This window comes from Pogonomyrmex barbatus, unplaced genomic scaffold (genome assembly GCF_055798465.1).
Source record: "Pogonomyrmex barbatus isolate J1 unplaced genomic scaffold, ASM5579846v1 scaffold6, whole genome shotgun sequence".
In the NCBI taxonomy this organism is placed as follows: domain Eukaryota; kingdom Metazoa; phylum Arthropoda; class Insecta; order Hymenoptera; family Formicidae; genus Pogonomyrmex; species Pogonomyrmex barbatus.
The window spans coordinates 907,023-919,197 of record NW_028297160.1 but is presented as its reverse complement, the minus strand read 5'-3'; the positions used below and the strand labels follow the sequence as shown (position 1 = coordinate 919,197).

The 12,175-nt window shown below is 35.0% G+C and overlaps 2 long non-coding RNA genes across 3 annotated transcripts in view; one reads left to right on the top strand and one right to left on the bottom strand.

Annotated features, from left to right (window-relative positions):
• LOC148935053 (uncharacterized) overlaps positions 1-12,175 on the top strand; it is a 146,657-nt gene that overhangs the window by 31,741 nt on the left and 102,741 nt on the right. The window lies entirely within an intron of this gene.
• On the bottom strand, positions 9,520-11,122 carry LOC148935058 (uncharacterized). The gene is made up of 2 exons (XR_016140713.1): positions 10,666-11,122; positions 9,520-10,590 (listed from the first exon to the last, which is right to left on the bottom strand). It is a non-coding gene; the product is annotated as an uncharacterized LOC148935058 (long non-coding RNA).

Here is a 12,175-nt window from a genome sequence, read left to right as displayed (position 1 = left end):
ATTGCAAGATATACGCGGTGAGACTTTTGTATGTTAATCGACAAGACGACGCGAGAATTTCCGTGCACGGGAGATTTGTATTTCGGTTACTGAAACAATTCACTTACCTTATTTCGAAGTATTCTGCGTAGGTATTCCTCGAGGGAGATCCGAGGTCGGAACTGGAGTTCGCTCGTCGGGGCGGCAGTCGCCGACGGGGCCGGTCGTCCACTCCAGAATTTATTTGGCACTAGGAGTTCGTACTCTCCAATAGTACGTCGAACCTGGTTGTCTCGCCGATGGCCTCGTTGTGATCGAAAATCGCTGCCACGTGGAGATCATACTCGAGGTGCCGAAGCGTGGTCTTGAGACCGGCGCGATTCTTCCTGCCTTTCGGCATTCGCGTGAGGCTTCGATTGTTCAATTGTTAAGCGGATATGAAATAAAAATGACCTCCTGCTGCGAGCCGATTCGCGTTGTGTATCGATTTCGCGTGGGAACGCTTAGATCTATCGCAGACAAGAATTTCGAGCCTCCGTCGTGGTAAGTGCGGATGAACGCACAACACCTGCTCCGGGAGAACCTTCGGGCGTTTGCTATAATGGACGATGAATCAATTTTGAGAATTGTTTTAATAACGCGTGAAGCCTCACTACCTCGCGAACACTTTCACTAACCGATGCGGTATGTACGAAAGAATGAACACGTGGAAATTCACTTATCGGGAGTATCTCCTTTTTCTTGATACCGTAGACGTTGATTGAGATGTCGTTGAGATGTTCGAATCTTTTAATCTGATTCAACGTCATCGGAAACGTAATGTCTTGGAGATTTAACACTGTCATATAATACGCGTACGACAATTCCCAAGCCATATGCCTTTCGACCGGATGCAGAGCCGCGATCACCGACCACACAAAACGCATTGTCCTTGGATCATACGTTGATCACCACTCGCTTTAACATAATTTCCCGCGGCAATTCCCGGCACTCATTGGGTAGCGTACGCAAAGAGAAATGATCATGTCATATATTTCGACAGTTTCGGTAATCTTCGACCGCCCAAGGAACTGGTATGATATTTCGGAGATAGTGTTATAGAATACAATCGTAAGATCAGAACGTCTGCGGACAGCTGTGCCTGTGATTTCTCCAAACAATCGATGCGTGTGAATTTATAAACTCCGACAAAATGTCGCGATGTCTCAGTATTCGTTGAACGCTTTTTTCAACATGTCGCTGACGCTTACGCTGAGCGGGAAAAGCAATATTCTCGCGGCAAACTACTTTCCAGCCATAGATTTGAGCGAGATAAAAAAACTATCGATGCTACGCACTTTGGAGAGCGGATGATATTCGAGCATGGCTTTTCGCTCGTGAGATCTGTACGAATTTCCGCTGTTACAGCGTACAACTAAGCATTCGTGGGCCATCAAGATATCGTATATATCACCGCTACTCAGCTCGAGAAGCCGTGAAGATACGTCATCTTTGCTTTGCAAACAGGTCGAAAAAACATCATGGCTGAGGACACGAGCCGATTCGACGATTGCAACTTAACCAATGTTTCACGTGAAACGTTGGTTAAGTTGCAATCGTCTTCTTCTATCTGAACTCAGAATGTTATCCGTACGATGAATCTAGATTTTGACAAAAACAGATGGTCCATGTTGTATGAAACGTACGCGCGTTTCTGCAATGGTTACTACTATGGATACGGGTATCTCGAGCCGAGTCTCACCATCACGTCTTTTCTACATAACGGCCCATTCATAATCATCGATTCTTCTCGACAAAACGAATCGGTCAAGAGCGCAATCGTAGACGTGAGATTGGAATTTGAGACTAAGGAGAACGTACTGATGAATACCACGCGTATGACGCGTACTGTCTCATTATACATGATCGTGGTTCAGTATAATCCATTGACTAATGTTGTACATAAGATTACCTAAGAGCATCGCTGGTATATGAGAGACAATAAAATCTACGATACATCGAAATCGATTGCAGTCTCGAAAAATGCTCGTCATGGTTGTGCCAACGTTTGTAGACCTGCAAGATTTTCTCATTGGAGGACAGTTTGTTGTAAAGGAGTTTGCTGCTCTCAGAGAACGGACTGTTCTCTCTCACTACATTTTCACAAGCCCTATACCATGGCATTTCCTCGCAAGTGCCGACAAGTCTCGCGCACGCTGGGTGATATGTGATCACCATAAACTGCGATGGGACGACGGAATGAATCCATACAGCAAAGCTAAGAGTTTGATTACAAAGGCTGTGCACGGAACAAAAGATGATGACAACGACGACGACGATGTTGTTGTATATGTCAAGGGACACAAAAAACGACAATGGTTGTGGAATTTGCTTCTGGACGATGAGCGAGAGCGCGTGTACATCGAGATTCTGGGTGCTGATTATGAAAACGTAGATTCTCTGAACAATCTGAACGCTGATAATATAACGCGATCATCTCGCTCGACGCTCGGATCGGCTCGACGGTGTCCGGGTTCGAGAGAAGAGGAGACTCAAGCTTACCAACACAGGTTGCAGCGAAAAGATCGTTTATTTAGAGAAAGATAGATACAGAGTAGTGCAGAGCCGGGAGATGTCGCAGTGTCGCTGGTAGCAAAGCGGAGACGCAAAGCGGAGACGCAAAGACAGTTGGCGCAAGGCGACGAGAAGCGCAAGACAAGTGCGGCGTGCGGTCAACAACGATTTATTTACGTGACTACGACGCGGTTACAACTAAAGAACTTAGAGTTACCGGCTTATGGCTAACGGATTAATCTCTATCGCGTGGTATTTACATGCACTTACAAGCTAATGTCAGGACGGCTAGGTATTGCGGGCAGAGCCGAGTGTCACGTCGAACCCTGCCTTAGCAACGGAAACCGGCGAAAGCCGATGGAGTTAAGCAAAACTTCAGCTCGCGGAGTGGGGCCAGGAATCGGTGAAACTCGACAGAGCTAAGCGAAACCTTGGTCCCGAGAGGTAGTAGGTACTGGTTAGGTCGGTGTTAGGAGTCGGATCGCAGGATGGGATCTGGTCTCGATGTTTCGGTCGGCCGGGCTTATATATCCGAATGGCGTTCCTCACTGTGCGCTGTCGGCCCGGTGGTAGGGAGTCGATATCGCGTGGGGGCACCGCGAGCGAGATAGCGTGAACGAGATAGTGTGAGCGACGTACATGCAAGCGAGTGAAGTGGCGCGAGCGGCGTGCGTGCAAGCAGGATAAGTAGCGCAAAAACAAGCCAGGTAAAGATCTATATATATATATATATATATTTCATACAAGTAACGGCTCTGCCGTTACAATAATACTATGCGATACGGATATCACTATACTAATTGCGCTTTACAAAATGTATTTAAACTGTTTAATTGGTAGTCAGATAATCATGAATAAAATAACTAAATATGATATACGAATTATGTTTTTTTTTATTTCTTTCCCTTGCGTTGATAATATTCTAACGATCGACGTATCGTTTCTTATTATATAATGTCGAGAAGTTTATCTTGCCGGGGTGACTCATCGCGCGTCGGGCAGGAATGTAGATCAGTGTGTCGATCATGCACATGACAAAGAAATTGAATCACGATTTAAAAAAGTGAAAACTTTTTTTTTAATATTTATTTAATGCAAAAATAAATTATACAATGAAATTTTATTTATTCTATACACATTTGTTTGCCAATCTTTGTTAATTATTTAACTATTTAATTATTCAAAATAACCCGCGTTATGAGAATATCCTGTATCCTGTAGATAAAAATTTCACCAAACTTCTTCATCATTTTCATATGGACGTAAACCAAAAATCTGCAAATCAAATACGTCCTCGCGAATAATTTCTTCTCATAAAAAGTGTAAATATTCCTTGTGGCGATGCTGATACTGTATCCACCGCCGATGATTAATATTCATAAAGCATTAATTTTGATATCATATATGCACAAATACTACAAAAAATAATAAAAAAATCTCACTTTCACAATTCACAAAATACATCACAAATTATCAAATAAAGGAAAAAAGAAAAAAGAGAGAGAAAAGAAAAGAAAAAAAAAGAAAAAGTTACGTACCCCATTCGGGTGGCGTATCTGAATTTTTATAAGATTCGTTACTTGCACGGTTTCCACAACTGAGATACCATCGAGATATAATATCTATCAAATTACAAATATTGAGTTTAATATTTTTACAATATTGAGTTTAATATTTTAAATGTTAGAAAGACACATGTGAATAAATATACATACTGCTTCAGTTGGATAAGTAATTTTTAATAAATCTCTAATATAAGCCAAATAATCAAATTCGTGCGATGCCTTTTCACTTGCCATTTCTTCTCGTTGAGTGTTAGACACTATACGATACTTTTGCGTTTTTTGTATGCAATTGCACCGGCTTTCTCTCACATTTGATTCCGTCTACTGTGATTCTGCACACCTCATGACCCATTATATATATCATCTACAATTTCTTTGTCTTTTTGTCTAACTCGGAGCATCATCATAGGTCTCTCCGAATCGCAATTTGTGTGTAGGAAAATGATGAAGAAGTTTTGGTGAAATTTTTATCTAGGATACAGGATATTCTCATAATGCGGGTTACTTTTGAATAATTAAATAATAGTTAAATAATTAACAAAAGAATAGTTAAATAATTAACAAAGATCCGCAAACGAATGTGTATAGAATAAATAAAATTCCATTGTATAATTTCGGAGCATCATCATAGATCTCCTCGAATCGCAATTTGTTTATAGCAGCTGGATTATCGGCGCTTTTCTTAACATGCCGCGACACGTTCAGTCGTCAGTCTAAATCGGAACATCATCATAGGTTTCCTCGAATCGCAATTTGTTTATAGCAGCCCGATTATCGGCGCTTCTCTTGACACGTCACGACACGTTCAATCTTATGCAATGAGTCTTGTGGCGGCATATTGGCAGTCGTTGAAATGTCTTCGCAATGGCATCACCTTGACAATAATTTTGTGCGCGAAGAATCGCCGGTGTGCGAAAAAATTGCTTTTGCGTGAAGAAATTTCATTGAAACGTTTTCACAATGGCATTACCACCCGGCATTATCCACGCAAAATACAACGACGGTACTTTCGTGATATATGTGGAAGGACAGTCTATTTATTACGTTCACAACATCTCAGTTGATATTGTGGAACTGCCATAGTCAATAGAATTATATGAATTTATTAGTTCATTGACTTCGGCGGAGAATAAGGAGGAGGAGGAGGAAAATTATCCAGAAGATGAAGTCCCCCCGCGGATTAATCCCGCGGTATGTGGATGAAATCACCCTTCTGCGGATAATCCGAAGGAGGGTATAAAATTATTTCTTATTTATTATTATTTCTTACTTATTATTATTATTATTTCTTACTTTCTTATTTCTTTTATTATTTCTTGGATTGTTAAACATTTCTTTTGTGTATTTTTTAAAGTGATATTTTTTCTTGGATTGTGACATTTCTTTTTGTATGTGTATTTTTAAGTGATATTTTTTTTATTACTCTTCTATAATCTCAACCTGGTGTCTTTTTTAATTTTTTCTTTTTTTATTTTTTATTCAGCGGCAGTGGTGGCGGCGGCGGTGGCGCGGCCCCTCCCCTCTGACGTCATGTGCCCTGTCCACGCGCAATTTTTTCTTTATATTATTTTCGTTATTTATCTTTTTATAATTGTTTATCACGATGTTGAAAGCATCAATCGTCGAGCGATTCAATCACATGCTTAAGAACGACATGTTTACGCTCAATGGCACTGGGCACTCGATGCGCTACCTCGTCTCGTACAACGTGCGCCATTCCCCCCCGCACATCCGCACCCCCCTCGGAGCTTCAGGGTTAGAACTGGACTAGTATACCTACTAATAAAAGTCAATGTAATCAATATAAAATCGTAAATCACTTTCATGTGCCTTTTTTGATATAAGTTTATAAAAATTATTCAGTATTTATTTAAAGATGAACAATTTTGATGAACGTAGATCAAAACAAGAATTACGAGACTTGTGAAAGAAAGCGATTAATCAAAAATTGATATCGTGCAATTATATTCAGGAAGCAATCAATGTTGCATGACGTTTTTACGTAACACATAAACAATGGATGCGCTAATCAATTTGATATATATTGCTAGGCCATCATTAAATAGAACATTATCGAGCAAAATTGCCATGGCGCGCTTGATCTTGCAAAATTATTTGTGTGCAAACAAAAAGAACATCCACGAAGAAACACGCACACGTTCGAAAATTCTACATTATTGTATAATATTTCGTATACGAATGATTTTTATATGATTTATATTCTATATATTGCAATTCGCTTTTTGTTATGTTAAAAAATCTATGAACCGTAAATAACTTTTTCAAATTGTCGCGAAACGCGAGAAAGACAGCTATTTGTCGAATCATAAGTTATATACACAATACGGGAAGTAATCATTTTAAAAATAAATAACGTAATTAATGGATCATTATATGGATTTTTCCATTTCACATTTTATCTATTCTTTCTACAGATTTATGATTTATGATTATTGTTAACTTGAGTTATTATTAATTTTCTAAGAAAAAACATTATTGAAAATAGATATAGTATTTCTTTTCTTATTTTATAAAATCGCTTCAATTCATAATAATTTGATGTATGAAGATCTAATTAATATATAATTGAGATATAATAAAATTGTAACGAAAAAAAATACAACCACAAATCAAATTTTTAAGCAAAAATTATTTGATTATTATCTTATCTATTGAAATATGATAAAATAGACATAAATTTTATAAAATAATGGCAGCATTTATATAGGAATACATTATAATTAATTAAATATAATTTCAAATGGAATTAATTCCTCTAGATTGGTCATATGCGAATGATAAATGTTTATAATTAATAAGACTCACGAAAATTTTTAATAATTTGACAAAATAATGAAATGTAACTGACTATTTTTATGATTAACACAATCGAGCCAATTGTCAACTCAATCGTCGCGCTCTACATAAGTTAAGGGATCAATTATATAGAGAGAAGATCGTATTCATTATCAATGTTAATTTGGCAGCAATTTGAATTAATGTCATATAAATATATTAATTAATTAGTGCGAACTTGTGATATAAATTTTGGATATTAGATCCATGCATCGATTTATGGAATTTTTTCATTCTACATCATTCAAATGCACGATCTTTCACGCTTCCGCCACTTATTTCCAAATTTGCGCAACCTATCCTCAATAAAGTCTCTAATATTACCTCCGAACTTACAGAAATTATAAACGTTTGGTTCTTTGTAATAAATTATTTATGTCCGGTTCTCTGTAAATAAATCGACTGATTAATGTTAATGTTTTTCTACATACAATAAGTGTTAGATAAACTTGTCCAAAAGAATTAAAAATTAAAATATTTTATCGTTAGCAATTGTAGTAAATTGTATATATTGTATGACTAAATCTAAAACTCATGACATGCATTTTTTGTGTTGAATAGCGTGAATTGGTAAATTTGATTCTTCAATTTTTCATATATTTAGCTTCGATTCTTTGTAATATATTTAGATTTGGTTTTCGTTTGATTTTTTGTAACAATATACTTTTATAAACTATGCTCACATACTTGTAAACTTTGTAAAATATTTTATTATAATCTTTATATTCTGTATATGACTATATGTGATAGACTATATGCAATGTACGACGTAGATATTGTTTATGAAATAAACAATATAAACTAAAATTCATCTTTTTTATTTTAAACGTGTTAAAATTATTGTCAATAAAACATTAGGAAAACGTCTAGAGAATGTCATAAAGAATGTCTAAACGTTATCTTATAAGATGTTCAAAAGACATCTAATAAGATGTCTAAAAAGTGCTTTATTAGGACAGCCAAAAGATCTGATAAGATAAGATCTGATAATGTCTAAAAAATGTCTTGTAAAATGTCCAAAAGTTGTCTTATAAGACGTCTAAAATCGGGACATAAGACGTTTTTTAGTCGTCTTTTAGACGTCTTTCTATACATCTTTTCGGACGTCTGAAAAACCATTAGGACATCTTTTAGTCGTTTTTAAGATGTCTTAATGTTTACTGGGAGGTATCATTGGGAAGCATGGTTTATGAGACAAAATATTATAACAAAGACAGATAAAAATAGTCCCGCAAAAATAAAAAGATTTATTTAATTATTTAATTTTATGTTTATATATTATAAATATCATACATCATATAATATATGATAATATATTACATAATGTATGATATATTATATTATAATAATATATTATATAACTTACATATAGTTACTGTGAATGTGTATATGCGTGCGTAAGTATAACTTCAATAAAAATATTATCCTTCATAAAAAAATGTTTCTTATATTGTAAAATAAAATTATTACAAATCAGATTAAATTTTTTTAATATTTATAATTTTTTCTTCTGTGCAAAATCGCAGTTATTAATGTTTATTATGTAATGTTTATTATGCAACATATTTCACTTTGTAGTACTGGATGCATCTGTTTCTTTCTCTCTATAGTTTAAGTCAACATTAGCAAGAATAATTAATGCTTTGATTAAAAGTGACATATAGTTAATAAATGACATTAGTTGTTCTTGCTAATGCTAACTTAGAAACGGAGATATACAATACTACAATCACCTAATGAATGCTTACTCATTAATACGAATTCAAATAACGCGCAATATCGTAAATGATAGATATTAAGTTGGGCATCAGATTCACCAGAGGGAAGATTGTATACGCAAAAATACATTATGTTCTTATGTGACCTTCCACTCTATTTAATCTTCTCTCTCTATTTAATCGTAGTTTGGCCACAGTATAAGTAGATACAGTAGGTTCATTCTATGTCGGCACCTTTGATCTGGGAGTCAATCATGTAACTTTACGTGAAATTTTTTACTTTTCATTTTTCACTTTTTACTTTTCATTTTTCACACCTTGACATTTCACGTGAACCTTTTCACGTACAGCGATTATGTATGTAGCTTGAATGCGTAGAAAGTGAAATCATGATATAGTTTCATAGATTTTATAGCTAATGAAAATTATTTTATTGGTACAATATTGTATACATCTTTTAATAATCAATTGTATATGTATTACGTACATTTAATCCTAACGCAGCCCTAATCTTCTCTAATTCGGAAGTATATTTATTAATTCCCTAGATTTCCGCCACCAAGGTACATGACGAAAAATTTCATATTTTCACGTTTGAGAGAGTTACATGATCTCGCAAAATCGTACATGATCGTAAGTTCACGTGAAACTTTTCACTTTTCACATTTCCGCCCTAGGGGAAAAGTTATATGATTGACCCTCTGAAGTGAAATGGTCGGCCATAATATTGAGTATGCAGCGCGGGCAGTTTAAAGTAATAAGCATAAAATAAAATAAAACTATATATGTAATTAAAGAGAAACAAATGCAATAACTTATGCAAATTAACAAATACAATAAGAAAAGGATTATTCAAAATTTTTTTATTTGCATTTAATTCATATATAAGTTTATTTCCTTTGCGAATATATGTATATACAAATGCAAAACACAATTATTAAATATAAAAAAATGTATATTTACGATATATGCTGTATATATTGTTGTACATATTAAAAAATAAAATTTTAGATAAAAGTTATAGAATTCAGAAAGATCTATTAATTAATAAGATCATTTATGATGTGTGTGTGTGTGTGTGTGTGTGTGTGTGTGCGCGCGCGCGCGCGCGCGCGTGTGTGTGTGTGTGTGTGTACAATTACAAAAGAAATGAGGTTAAAATTTTTTGAAGTTTGTTCTTTTCATTGACTCATCCTATGTTGTAGGTGTGTGTTAATTTCAAATTCACTTCTCAATAATTTTTTTTATACTTAATTTTCCTTCTTTTACTAGAGTCTAAGCGAAGATACGCCATCTATAATATCTAAAATAGAATATAACGAATATTCAATTCGATATCTACTTTTTTATTTATGTTTATATAAATTTTGCACACTATAAAATATTTAAATTGTTGTGTTGGCCTTTGACAAATTTATATATATCACTTTGAGAAATTTATACCAGTACTGTAGCATATACCCTTTTTTTGAACCGCCATATTGTTGAGTATGCATTTTTGTCATGCGCGAGTGACAACTACTTCATGGATATTGAGCAGAATGAATCTACTGTATCTACTTATATTCTGGCTTAGTTTTTTTTCTAGATGTTGGCTGCCATGTAATTAAAACCGAGAAGTATTCCAAACTCATCATAACCTGCAAAGATGGTCTAGTTTCCACCGATGTCTTAATTCGCTCCTAATACGATGTAGAATTAAATTTGAGTCGATGAAAACACGACAATTTGAACTGTTCTTTGATCTCAAGCATATAGTGGTGTATCCATGTTTCATCCACAGTGACGAAACGACGCCTAAAGTCCTGTGGATTCCGCTGGAAACAGCTGCAAACATTTCTTGGAAAACTTCACACGATTTCGTTTTTGGTCAATTGTGATCAATTGTTTGGCAATCGCGGCACCCATCTTGCAGATAACTTTTTCATGTTGATATAAAATATTATGTACACATTCTCACTCGAGATGTCCACAGCACTAGCAATCTCACATACCTTGATTCTTTTATTATCCATTAGCATATCATGGATTTTATCAATGATTTCTGGAGTAATAGTCTCAACAGGGTGTCCAGAACAAAGCGTTCAGCGTCATTTGTGCTCATATGGCCATTCCGAAACGTTTGAAGCCATTTATAAACTGTTCTAATCGAAGATGCAGATTCATCATAATGTTTATCAAGCTTCTTTTTAGTCTCCTAAGTGTCGGTCCACAATAAGTATTTAATCTTTAAGCCGTAAGAAATTGACCAATCATAGTCGATTATTCTTTTCATATTAGATTATAATTGGTCAATTTTTTACGTCTTAAAGCTTAAGTCACCTATTGTGGACCGACACTAAGGCAATTTGCCTTTTATAAAGTAATGCTTGATCAACATACGAAATTCTCCTTCATCCATTTTTTAGAAATCATTTGACTTCCTCGATTCAGACGAACGTCAAATATAGAGAAATAGATCAATCTGACTGAAACTTGGTGTGTTCTTCTAAGAAATGCTACTAACTGAAAATAACCTCGATACACACCAGTGCTATCTTTTTGACTTTGCATGGACTTTTCAAACTGCCCTCATATAATATTAAGCTGGTGTCTCATGGTGCAAAAACCCACAGCGGAACAGAATGCGCGAACCATTCACAGCAAAAGAACGAACAGGATGAATGAATTTTCTTTTGGTTCTTTCGCTGTGGTTTACGCGGCGCGTAATTTCGTTCCGCTGTGGATTTCCGCGCCATAGGACACCAGCCTTAGACTGCTAACACGTATAAGAATTTACGATAAAACGTGATGCAAGTAGCCATCTTTATTGTGGGTGAAAATATAATATACTTGGTGTTTAAAAAAAGTAATATTGTTGTAATATTGTTTAATGTGCAGTAAGTATATAATAAGAATGCAATTTAAATGGTAAAAATGAAGATTAGGGGACCACTCTCCAATGGCCTTGATCTTGATATATGTTGTCAAGGTCATGACTCTGAGTGACCTTCGAAAAGTTTTATCCGTCGAACATCCTTCGTTAAAAAGTTATAATCATAAAAAGTTAATTAATATTAACTTTTAATTAATATTATTAATAAATATTAGAAGGGCAATAAAATATAGCATATGAAATTGTAATTAATATATTAATTATTTAAAGGGTACATAGAATTCATAATGTTAAAAAAGCATTGATGCGTTCATTATAATTATGTACTTTTTTAAAAATTCTGCGAAATAAAGTGAAAAATGATAATCTCGTGTGCCATAGCGAGGAATGTGTGATCGCATCGTCACAATCTCTCTATATTTTGTGTATGAGTATCACTTTCAGGATTAACAAAATTAGTTATATAATTGATTGGCATATGCGTGTAATTTTCAATACGTAAAACATCATATGCTCGCCATTTATCGGTATGGATAATAGAACCAGCTGCGATATATTTTTTGATAATTGGTAAAAGAGTTTCGATCGATTTGATACAGGCAAAATAAATACATTCTGTGTATTGCGTT